This window comes from Nylanderia fulva, unplaced genomic scaffold (genome assembly GCF_048542155.1).
Source record: "Nylanderia fulva isolate GAGA-0341 unplaced genomic scaffold, ASM4854215v1 Scaffold1570, whole genome shotgun sequence".
Lineage (NCBI taxonomy): Eukaryota > Metazoa > Arthropoda > Insecta > Hymenoptera > Formicidae > Nylanderia > Nylanderia fulva.
Genome location: NW_028189807.1, coordinates 1 through 10,985, shown reverse-complemented (window position 1 = coordinate 10,985; position 10,985 = coordinate 1). Strand labels below are relative to the sequence as shown.

Below are 10,985 nucleotides of genomic sequence, written 5' to 3'. Positions count from 1 at the left end.
TTGAATCCTTATTTCTAATCTAATCTTCTTCTAATGTAATACTTTTCGTATTTCAAATGTTGTAGTAATTATTCTGTAAGAGCTTCGACATTATTTCTAAATGGACATCGAGAAACATCATAGTTTTTTGAGAGCAGGCCGCCATGTTATTTTTCTGAGTCATTAACAAATTGGTACTCTGGAATTACGAGCAATTATTTTTCATTGTACGGGCTAGTATGAATTTCAAATCAAATCTCTATAAACGACTATTATATTTTGTGCACTAAGAATAACATATCGCACTTATTTTCTAGAATCAAATTGTAATCAGTTTTACTTATATGTATGTATATTCAATGTGAACTTGCACCTTGAATAAAATATCACAGTTACTTTTCATGGTAATATATTATTACTAAATTTAGATAATATACACTTTACGTATGTTCACTTTGAACTGGCACCTTGAATAACATATCAGTTACTTTTCGTGATAATTTATTATTAGATCGTTTAAATTTTTGAGTACCTTCTTTTGAACATGGCCTGACCTTTTCATTTTTATGATTTTTTTAGGACAAATGTGAAAATACATACTGACATTAAAACTTGGGACAAAAAAGATATAAACATTACAAACTTGCGACAAGAAGAAATAAAAAAACAAAAAACTTGCAAAAAAAAGTAGAACAATTTAATTTAAAAATCTAGCACTGCTAAGCTAAACAACAATTTAACAATTGTAATTGTTGTATTATACTATACAATTGAAATTTTAATTGAAGTAATATGCAATAATGACATTAGCAATGCTAAGTTTTTAAATTAATTTTTTTTGTCGCAAGTCTTTAATGTTTATATTTTTGTTATCGCAAGTTTTTAATGTCATTATATATTTTAAATACATTATTTTTCAGATATGTTTTAGGATTCTGTAAGATTTTGGTGATATAGTTTTTGACGCGGACTTAACATCTTTTTTTACCTTTTTTAAAATGAAATTTTTTATACATATACAAAACATTTACGAGTTCTTTATAAAAAATTCCGAAGAAAACCAAAAAAATCTTGTTACATAAGATTCACTCTAAAACGATTTTTAGTAATTATGAAGTGATAAAGTCAAATTGTATTTGCAATATGACAAGTAATTAACAAACTATCAATACGTTACCTTAAAGAAAATTGATAATCCTAACTCTTTGATTACTGTGGAATGTGAATGTCCAAAGCTCTTAGGTTATATTTCAGTCAATTAACAATCAAAGAGCTTTATCACAATAAGCGTAGACCTATAATATTTAATTACACGCTATGGTTAATAAGTCCAATATCAGAACACGATAAAATGTTTTATTTCCTTTATTAAATTTAATTAATTTATTATTAAGAAATAGAATTGTAATATTTTCAAGTATTCTACAAAGTAAATGATATTTTACAAAAATAATAAAATTTTAATAACTTAAATTGTATATATTTGTTACACGTAACGTTTTCACCAACAGATTTAGAATATAATCATGTTAAATCACTATATTCCTTATTAATTTGATTGCATAGAAAATATTTAATTATCACGCACATGATTTTATATAATAAACAATTATCTCATCAATATGAATATGTGCAGATATAATATAATAAATATAAATATGTGAATATATTATTCTGTTTGCAATTTTTAATTATTAAATTATATTATTTCCAAATTATATGCATAATAGATATGCAACAAAACTATTATTATTAACAATATATATTTGCAATCCAGATATTATATGAAACTATTCACACACAAGAAAAATAATATTTTAAAAAGTAATTGCTGGTGTACGATTACATTTTTGTTTAATTGGCAAACAAATATTTAATAAAATTTATTAATTTAAAAAAAGGAAAAAGAAAAATGAATCTTTTCAATATAAAAAAAATATAAATATATAAATAAATACATAATAACAAAATATATACATTCTAAGCATTTAAATAATAATACAATTTTAAAACAAGACCATTTATATAAATATTTATATACAACGTATTCTAATTATGTTATTCAATATTTTCCAATATTTCTCTCTAATAATTTATTTATAATAAATAAACACAATTTGAATGTAATATGTAAAAACATTGTGAAACGGTTACCTAGTTGAATGCAGAAATGTTCTCCAGAAGGAAACTGTATGGTTACACTTCGTTGTATTACCAAACTTCCTGCAATATTTACATTTGATTAATAATTTTGAATTATAATATATATTGTATATATGTACAACACATTTTATTATAACATATTATACATTTATTATTTTAGAACAAATGAAAAAAAATTCGAGAAATATATATTAACATTAAATATAATTAAATTAAATATAATAAAATGTATAATGAATTGAAAATGTTCTGAATAAAAATATGGTTTAAAAAACGTAAATTATTTATTATTTATATTGTAACTATTACGTACAATAACTTTGCTAGAACCAAGGAAAAGATATATATTATTTAAATTCAGTCATATTAATATCATCAATCAAACATCTTCGATTAAAATTTAAATTGTATTAATCGTTACACATTGTTAATTAATGGAAATAGAGAAATTATATCGATTTTCTTAAGTCAATCATTAATGGAAGAGATTCGCATTAAATTTGCTATATTTAATCGTCAATTAAATATTTTTTAATTGTTTCTGCTCAAATCAATTGTCAATTGAATTGTCTTCGATTGAATCTGTTTTTTTCAATCGTCAATTAAAGTACTTCTAATTAAAATTAACTCATATTAATCGTTAATTAAAAAACTTTTAATTAAATTAGCTTGTATTAATTGTTAATCGATCGTTCTCCGATTAATTTCGTTTATATCAATTGTCAATTAAATAATCTTTAATTGACTTCGATCATATTAATTGTTAATTAAACGATCTTCGATTAATCTAGCTTATATCAATCGTCATTGTAACGAAATCTAATTAATCTTTCTAAAATTAATCGTCAATTAAAAAAATTTTAATTAAATCTGTTCATATCATTTGTTCAATTATAAAAAATTTAATTGATATTTTGCCATCTCTGTTACCCAGTAAACACGAAGGGATCATTTACGAAACAATTACATAATAATCTATATATGTATGTTATAAATCGGCGAAACAAAACAATGACGTATCATTTATGTCAATAACGTAATGAATTTGTTATGCAATTTTGGTGTTACTTTGTTATGTAACATACACTTTACGTATGTTCACTTTGAACTGGCACCTTGAATAACATATCAGTTACTTTTCGTGATAATTTATTATTAGATCGTTTAAATTTTTGAGTACCTTCTTTTGAACATGGCCTGACCTTTTCATTTTTAGGATTTTTTTAGGATCATATAATCTAAATCCCGTGAATGAGGCTTAAGGCGACTTTATGAATGCACGGGCTACGACGGATTTAAGAACAGACCTCAGCCCGATACAAGATGGCGGCACCACGTGTAAAATTACGACAAAGCAACATACAATTTAAATCCGTCTATATCAGGCTATACTGTTACGTCTCGTGGGGTCTCGGNTGCGAAAATTTGAATGCAGAGCTCGGCTTTTTCCACGAGACACGATCGCTATTACGGGTACGCGAATCTATGCGATTCTCCCCGGGGATACCCGCGATCTGAGGTTATTCCCGCTGGAACTGAGGTGATCGGATTATTGCGTGGGACCTACCTGTGACTCTACTGTAATAAAGATAGCTTCGTCGATTGCTCTATGCGAAACGTCGTTGGGGTTGCGTAAGTAATCTTCGTACGTAGACTGGCAAAGCTCGCACAAATCACCAATTCGCGTGAGGGTAAGTCGGAAGTTGCAGACCCCGCAATTTATTCCAATGGGTGTTCCGCCTATGATTAAAGTATGCTTCCGAATCTTTGTCCAAAGTAGTTTTGAGACTCTAGGTAAGGTGGAGTAGCATGAAATGCAGAGGGCTGCCTTAGTCTCCAAGTGGATGTACCCGATACCAATTTGGCAATAGAATAAGGGTTCAAACGGTACAAAGAGATTAACTTCTGGAGGAGGGGTTATACCTCTAAGGGTGAGTGGGCACATTTGTGCTTGTTGCGTAATCGAATTGATAATGCGTCATTCGCTCGTAGATCTTCGGTGAACCCGGCAGTAATCGAGAAGTCAGTAGTCGTCGGTAAAACCGTCGGTAATTGCTCAGTAAAACACTGGTAAGGTGCCAGTAAGGTGTCGATAACCAGTTGGTAAAAGAACGTACGTCGGTATATTGTTGGTAATGTCGGTATAAGAACGTATGTCGGTATATCGTCGGTAATGTCGGTAAAAGAACGTATGTCGGTATATTGTCGGTAACGCCGGTAGAAGAACGTATGTCGGTATATCGTCGGTAATGTCGGTAAGAGAACGTATGTCGGTATATTGTCGGTAACGTCGGTAAAAGAATGTATGTCGGTATATTGTTGGTAATGTTGGGTAAAAGAACGTATGTCGGTATATTGTCGGTAACGTCGGTAAATCGAGAGTGTTCTCAATTGATTATTGTTTAAATGACTACTTTGTTGTACGGATTTACGAAGTTATTTCTTGAGACACAAAGATTTTTAAGAGATTGAACTATTTGCGTTTTTCCGTGTTAGAATTCCGAGGGTTGCACCGTGTGTGGTGGTCGACCCTAGTTTTATAGCCCGACCCTTTTTTTATGCGGGCTTCCGCAGTGACGATGGAAAAGAGGAAAAATGCGTCGGAGATTTTTCTAGAATGTTCTCTTCCACGTGGTAGAAGCGTCTCTGAATTTACTAACACGCGCGATTCCTTAGGTTAACGTGAATTTCACTTACCTTTAGTAGCACTTTCTTGATCGTGTCGGCTCGTACTTGGAGGTAGAGCGTGCGGCGAGGGTCGTTCACTGGGATGTTGGGCGGCGGCAGGCGTCGTGGTCGGAAAGTTATTGGTATGCACCTCCACGGTAAGAGTTCGTCGTTGTTATTATTTTTAATGTTAAAAATGTTCTCGTATTCAGGATCGGCCTGATATTCCACTCCGAGGAATTGAGAATATTCCTCGGTCGCTGATTCACGATAGAGTCGGTTTAGTTTTCGTAATTGATTCTTCCTTCTTGCGCGTCGCGTCTTAGGCATATTGAATTTGATGCATCCTCTGAATGATTACTCAAATAAGGAAGGTTGATATGCGGCGGACCTCACTATCAGTTCCTTATTTTGGCAATTGCTGAGAATGTTAATTCTAACTGTGATGAGCGGTGGTCCGCTCCAGACACAGTTTTGAATTGTTCTGAATTCAAACGCCTGACAGATTTAAGCGCTATCGTGTTTTATCACGGGAGTGGAAGTTTTGAAGAGTACTGAACACTGGTTTTTACACATGAATACACTGGTTTATTCGTATAGTAGTACAGAATTCGAAACTAGAACTTAGAATTAGAATTTAGACTTAGACATTTAGATTTAGAGTTAGGATATTATACTTAGAGTTAGAATTTTTGAATTAGAGTTAGGATTTAGAATTTGGACTTAGAGTTAGAATTTAGAAGTGCGACTGTACTGTTCGGTGTCGCGCAGAGAACTGCCGAATTCGGGACTGCTCTGAGGTCCTTCGTTTCGGCGGCTCGGGCCTGCGGCAGGCGCTGAACCGCGCATACTCCCGCCCGTCGTTGCGCTTTTTCCCCCGGTTTGGCGGGAAAAACCCGACCCCATGGGGGGGCCCGCAAACGAAAAACATTTGGGGGAAATAGGGAAGTTGACCCAAATGGGCCGACGCATCAACAAAAAACCCTTGGCCCAAACCAGCACCCTAACCCAATCGGAGCGGGACGGGGGAAAACCCACCCCTGGGGGTTTCCCCAGGCTGGGACTAATGCTCGAAAAAGCCCCGGGGCAAATCGCGAAGGACCAGGGCTGGGTTCAGGAGAGGAGGACAAATAACGACAGGGGACCGGCGGCCCGAGGCTGCGCCGGAGAGAATATCATTTTTCCTTAGAAGTGCCGTGTCGTGTGTCGGCTCGAGGGGATGGCACCCAACGAACCCAAGCGAGGCGGCAAGCGCCCCGCCAAGCCAGAAGCCCGTTGGCTCGGTCCGGCGAAATTTCCGCCAGCGTTCCCCACTCTCACCACGAGGAGGGTGGGATGGCACAGGATCCGCCGGTCGCCCGGACGGAATCATTAAGGAGAGTCATAGTTACTCCAGCGTTACCCGAGCTTGCGCGGGAATTTCTTCCGTTGACATTCAAGAAGCACTGGGCAGAAATACATTGCGTCAACCCCGCGAAGGGCCATCGCAATGCTGTGTTGTAAATTAGACAGTCGGATTCCCCTAGTTCGTGCCAGTTTTTTGAGATTGAGGGTTTTGAATGCGGCCGAAGAGGACGACCCAACGACAGGCTCGCAGCCCCGCCTGCAGCAATGGAAGATCCGAGGCCGAGGCCCAAGGCACGGAACCGAGCTCGGATCCCGGGACCGGCGCCAGAACGCCGACCGTTATTCTGCCCAGGCCCGGCCACGTCAGCAGACCTTGGTTCCCGACCCAAGCCCGACACGCCCCGCTTCCTCAGAGCCAATCCTTATTCGAGTAGGATCCAAATTTTGCGCTTCCTTACCCTACCACTTATCTATCGGACAGAGGCTCTTTACCTTGGAGACCTTGATGCGGAATGGGGGTCCGAACCGGCGCGACAACTCCACGTGGCCCTCTCTGGATTTTCAAGGTCCCGACGGGAAGTTCGCCGGACACCGCCGCAATGCGGTGCTCTTCGCGTTCCAAACCCTATCTCCCTGCTAGAGGTTTCCAGGAACTGACCGCCTTTGATACAGAAAAGAAAACTTTTCCCGGATCTCCCAGACGGGGTATCCAGTCATTTTGGGTTACACCGACGAACACTCTTACGAGGGCCCGAATGTATGCGGTTCCGCTGCCGGGTTCCGGAATAAAAAGGAACAGGATTCCCTTTCGCCCGACGGGCGTGTGTCTTTCGTATAATTTTATTATTATTTCGACACTCGAGATATTGTAGCCGTCATTGACACTAGGATTTCTCCTAGGGCTGAGGTCGACTGCTCGTGTGCAACGGAGCTGTTCACACGAAACCCCTTCTCACGTCAGTCCTCCAGGGCCTCGCTGGAGTATTTGCTACTAAAACAAGATCTGCAACGACGGCCGGCTCCAGGCGGCTACGCGCCCAGACCCTTCTGCGTCACCGTCGCGACACACTCCTACTCGGTCAGGCTTCGTGACGACACGGACGGAAACTAAAGCCCCGCTCAAGGTTTGACCGCCCCCCCCACTTGCCGCTGACGGCAGAGATGAAGCTAGACGAGTCAGGCGACATCCATTTTCAGGGCTAGTTGCTCGGAAGGTGAGTTGCTTACACACTCCTTAGCGGATTCCGACTTCCATGGCCACCGTCCCTGCTGTCTTAAGCAAACCAACGCCTTTCATGGTGTCCCATAGCGTCGAGTTGGGCGCCTTAATCTGCGTTTGGATCATTCCCCACCATGCGCCAGTTTTTTTTTTCTGCTTACAAAAAATGGCCCACTTGGCACTCTGATCCAAGATGCTTCGTGGATTATAATTCAAGCACGCAGAGACTACCATTAAAGTTTGAGAAATAGGTTGAGGTCGGTTTCGGCCCCAAGGCCTCTAATAATTCCTTACCCAATGAGAACGAGCGCGTTCCGTGTCGAACGGCCGAGTGCCAGCTATTCTGAGGGAAACTTCGAGGGACCCGCTACTAGATGGTTTCCGATTAGTCTTTCGCCCCTCCATAACCCAGTGCGGACGATCGATGGTTGCACGTCAGAATCGCTACTGGACTTCCATCCAGGGTTTCCCTGGACTTCGTTCTTCTGACCAGGCATTAGTTCACCATTCTTCGGGGTCCCCAACGTTACGCTCTGGGGTGCGCCTCTTCTCGCGATGTTGAGAAGAGACGCCCCGGGAGTGCGAGGCCGCCATCGCGACGCGGGCCATCATCCCTAGGTCGACGGCGACAGGCCAGACCTTCACTTTCATTAGCCTTTAGGTTATCGCGACAAGTACCAATGACTATGCGGTACATGTGAGGACTCCTTGGTCGCTGTTTCACGACGGGTTTTCCTAAGGGAGTACCCAAAGCAGAGTAGCGTCGCCGGACCGTTATCGGTATCCCGCGAGACCGCCGGGAGACGTTCGCAGGGACTGTAGAAGGTTGTACCGTACTGTAACCACAGCGGGCCGGACCGGGGACGCGCGCGAGTCTCGTACATCCAGTACCCGTGGCGCGGCGCTTTGCGACGGTCTCGACGCAAAGGTGATAGTGCGGCCTTGACATTACCTTTGCGCGTACCGCCGAGCAGCATCCGGCGGGACGACCGAGGGTTTGTCGAGGTGCCGTTTTTACCGGCGGACGCGCCAGACACAGACACCGCACCCGGCCGTAGACCGACACCCAGCGGGTCCGACGTGTCTTCTCTTGGGAGAAGTGCACGACGACGAGCGCCGGACCATCGGCCGCACGTAGCGTTTGCCCGCGAGCGAGCCGCAAGGAGCTCCGGGGCCCATCGCCGACCGACGCGAAGCCAGCGCCGCCTGACGATGAATATCCCCGTTCGATCTTTTGGGTTTCTTAGGTTTACCCCTGACCGGTTTTCACGTACTCTTGAACCTATCTATTCAAAAGTTCTTTTCAACTTTACCTCACGGTACTTGTTCGCTATCGGTCCTCGTGGGTCGTATTAGCCTTAATGGAGTTTACCACCACTAGAGCTGCAATCTAAGAAACCCGACTCTAAGGAGAGAGGATCCTCCCGGGCCGGCGCACCGGTTTCGCTACGGGCCTGGCACCATCTACGGGTAAGTGGCCCCAAACAAGATGGGGCCCTTTGGGCGCGACGCGGCACCTCGGGATAAGGGGGAAACATCCCAAAAACCCCATTTCCCGCGGCGGGGGAAACCGGGATTCGGGTGCTGGGGGTTTTCCCCGTTCGCTCGCCGCTACTAAGGAAATATGGTTGGTTTTTTTTCCTCCGCCCTTTAAAAATATGCTTAAAAATTAAACGGGGGAAATTTGCCTGCTCTGAGGGGCGGGGCGCATAGTGAGTTTTCGTTGCCGTTTTCCTCCTCCGCGTCGCTCATCGTCGTCCTCCTCTATAATATATATTATAAGAGGGGGAGAGGAGGAGAGCGTGAACGAGAGAGGGGAAACAGCAGCGGCGCACACGAAATACCGAGAAGGGAAATCGCCGGGGCGCTAACCGCACCCCAAAACTCGTTGGTGGTATGGGGGAAAGATTTTATCGCGGGGTTGAGATTCTCGGCCCCCCCTTTCTCTTTTTTATACGAAATTCGGGCGGAATCGATTTGCGAGTACACGAGCGGCGCGGGGCCCGGGCCCCTTTTTTTGCTTTTCGAAAATTTTTTGGACCGGAAAAACGGTCGGCTGCGTTCAAAAAAACCCCTTTTCCGAAAGAGGGTAAAGGTTACGGGGAAAGCTCTTCCGCCGGACGACGAAGCGCCGTTTTATTTCTCCCTAATACCTTAAAGTGTGCGGGCAAAAGGGGGCCCGGCCCTAAGGGCGCGCCCAGCGCTATCGAAACCAAAAGACGCGGGGAAAAGAGTGCGAGAGGGAGTCCCGGGCAGTCTGTGTGATGGACGGAGAGGAAGAGACGGTGAAAAAAAGCGTGGGTGCTGACACACGGTGCGGGGGATAGGTTACCAGGTTCGCGCTCAACGCCGAATCGACCTTGTGTGTGTGTGGCCGGAGAATGGACACAACGAGCGTGATCGCGAAGCGTCTGCCCGATGTCGCGAACACCCGGGGCGCGCTTCGTTGCCGATCTTCTTCAGAGAGGCGACCCGGCGCCGTTTAATCAAAACACAACAAAAAATTTTCGTCAAATCCGTTATTTTTTTTCTGAGAGCGCCTTTTCAGCGCGTCCATTCAGTCGCGACCTGCTGCGAGCGCGCGTCTCTCCCAAAAGAGAGGACTCTCGACGCAGAGCAGGACCTCCGGAACTTAATGATCCTCCGAGGTTCACTACGGAAACCTTGTTACGACTTTACTTCCCTTAAATGATCAAGTTTGGTCATCTTCCCGGCAACATCGGCAATGCCGAGACATTGCCGCCGCACAGTCCGAAGACCTCACTAAATCATTCAATCGGTAGTATGCCGACGGGCGGTTGTGTACAAAGGGCAGGAGGAGTCCGTAATCAAAGCGAAGCTTATGACTCGCGCTTAATGGCTAATTCCTCGTTCATGGGGAACAATTGCAAGCCCCCAATCCCTACGCACGAAGGAGGTTCAGCGGGTTACCGGGCCTTTCGGCCAGGGAACACACGATGATTCCTTCAGTGCTAGCCGGCGCGTGCGGCCCAGAACATCTATAGGGCATCCACAGACCTGTTATTGCCTCATATCTCGCTGCGGCTCGAAGCAGCCTGTCCCTTACTTAAGAAGATTTGATTTTACGTTGTGGTAGTATCAAACCCGCCAGCCGAAGCCGGGGGCCTTCGCGATACCATAAGGTACGCCTATTTAGCAGGCTAGAGTCTCGTTCGTTATCGGAATTAACAAGACAAATCGCTCCACCAACTAAGAACGGCCATGCACCACAACCCACCGAATCAAGAAAGAGCTATCAATCTGTCAATCTTCGGTGTCTGGGACTGGTGAGGTTTCCCGTGTTGAGTCAAATTAGCCGCAGGGTCCCTCCTGGGGGCCCTTCCCCAATTCTTTAAATTTCAGCTTTTTAACCATACTTCCCCCCGGAACCCAAAAACTTTGGTTTCCCCCCGGAAACTGCCCGCCCGAGTCATGGAGGAATTCGGGGATTGCTAGCTGGCACGTTAGGTAGAACTAGGGCGGTATCTTTCGCCTTTGAACTCTAACTTTCGTTTTTGATTAATGAATGAGGGGAGAATGAGAGCGTGCGGGGAAATGAGTGGATAGGGATGAGAGTAATTGTGCGAGACTCCGTAAATTTCCCGTTTAC

General features: G+C 43.1%; 3 pseudogenes; 1 reads left to right on the top strand and 2 right to left on the bottom strand.

Annotated features, from left to right (window-relative positions):
- The first annotated feature begins 6,298 nt into the window (after positions 1 to 6,298).
- On the top strand, positions 6,299 to 6,945 carry LOC146723972 (uncharacterized; annotated as a pseudogene).
- Positions 6,633 to 9,053, bottom strand: LOC146723971 (large subunit ribosomal RNA; annotated as a pseudogene).
- Positions 9,054 to 10,008: 955 nt separating this feature from the next.
- LOC146723970 (small subunit ribosomal RNA) lies at positions 10,009 to 10,985 on the bottom strand (annotated as a pseudogene; the record flags this gene model as incomplete).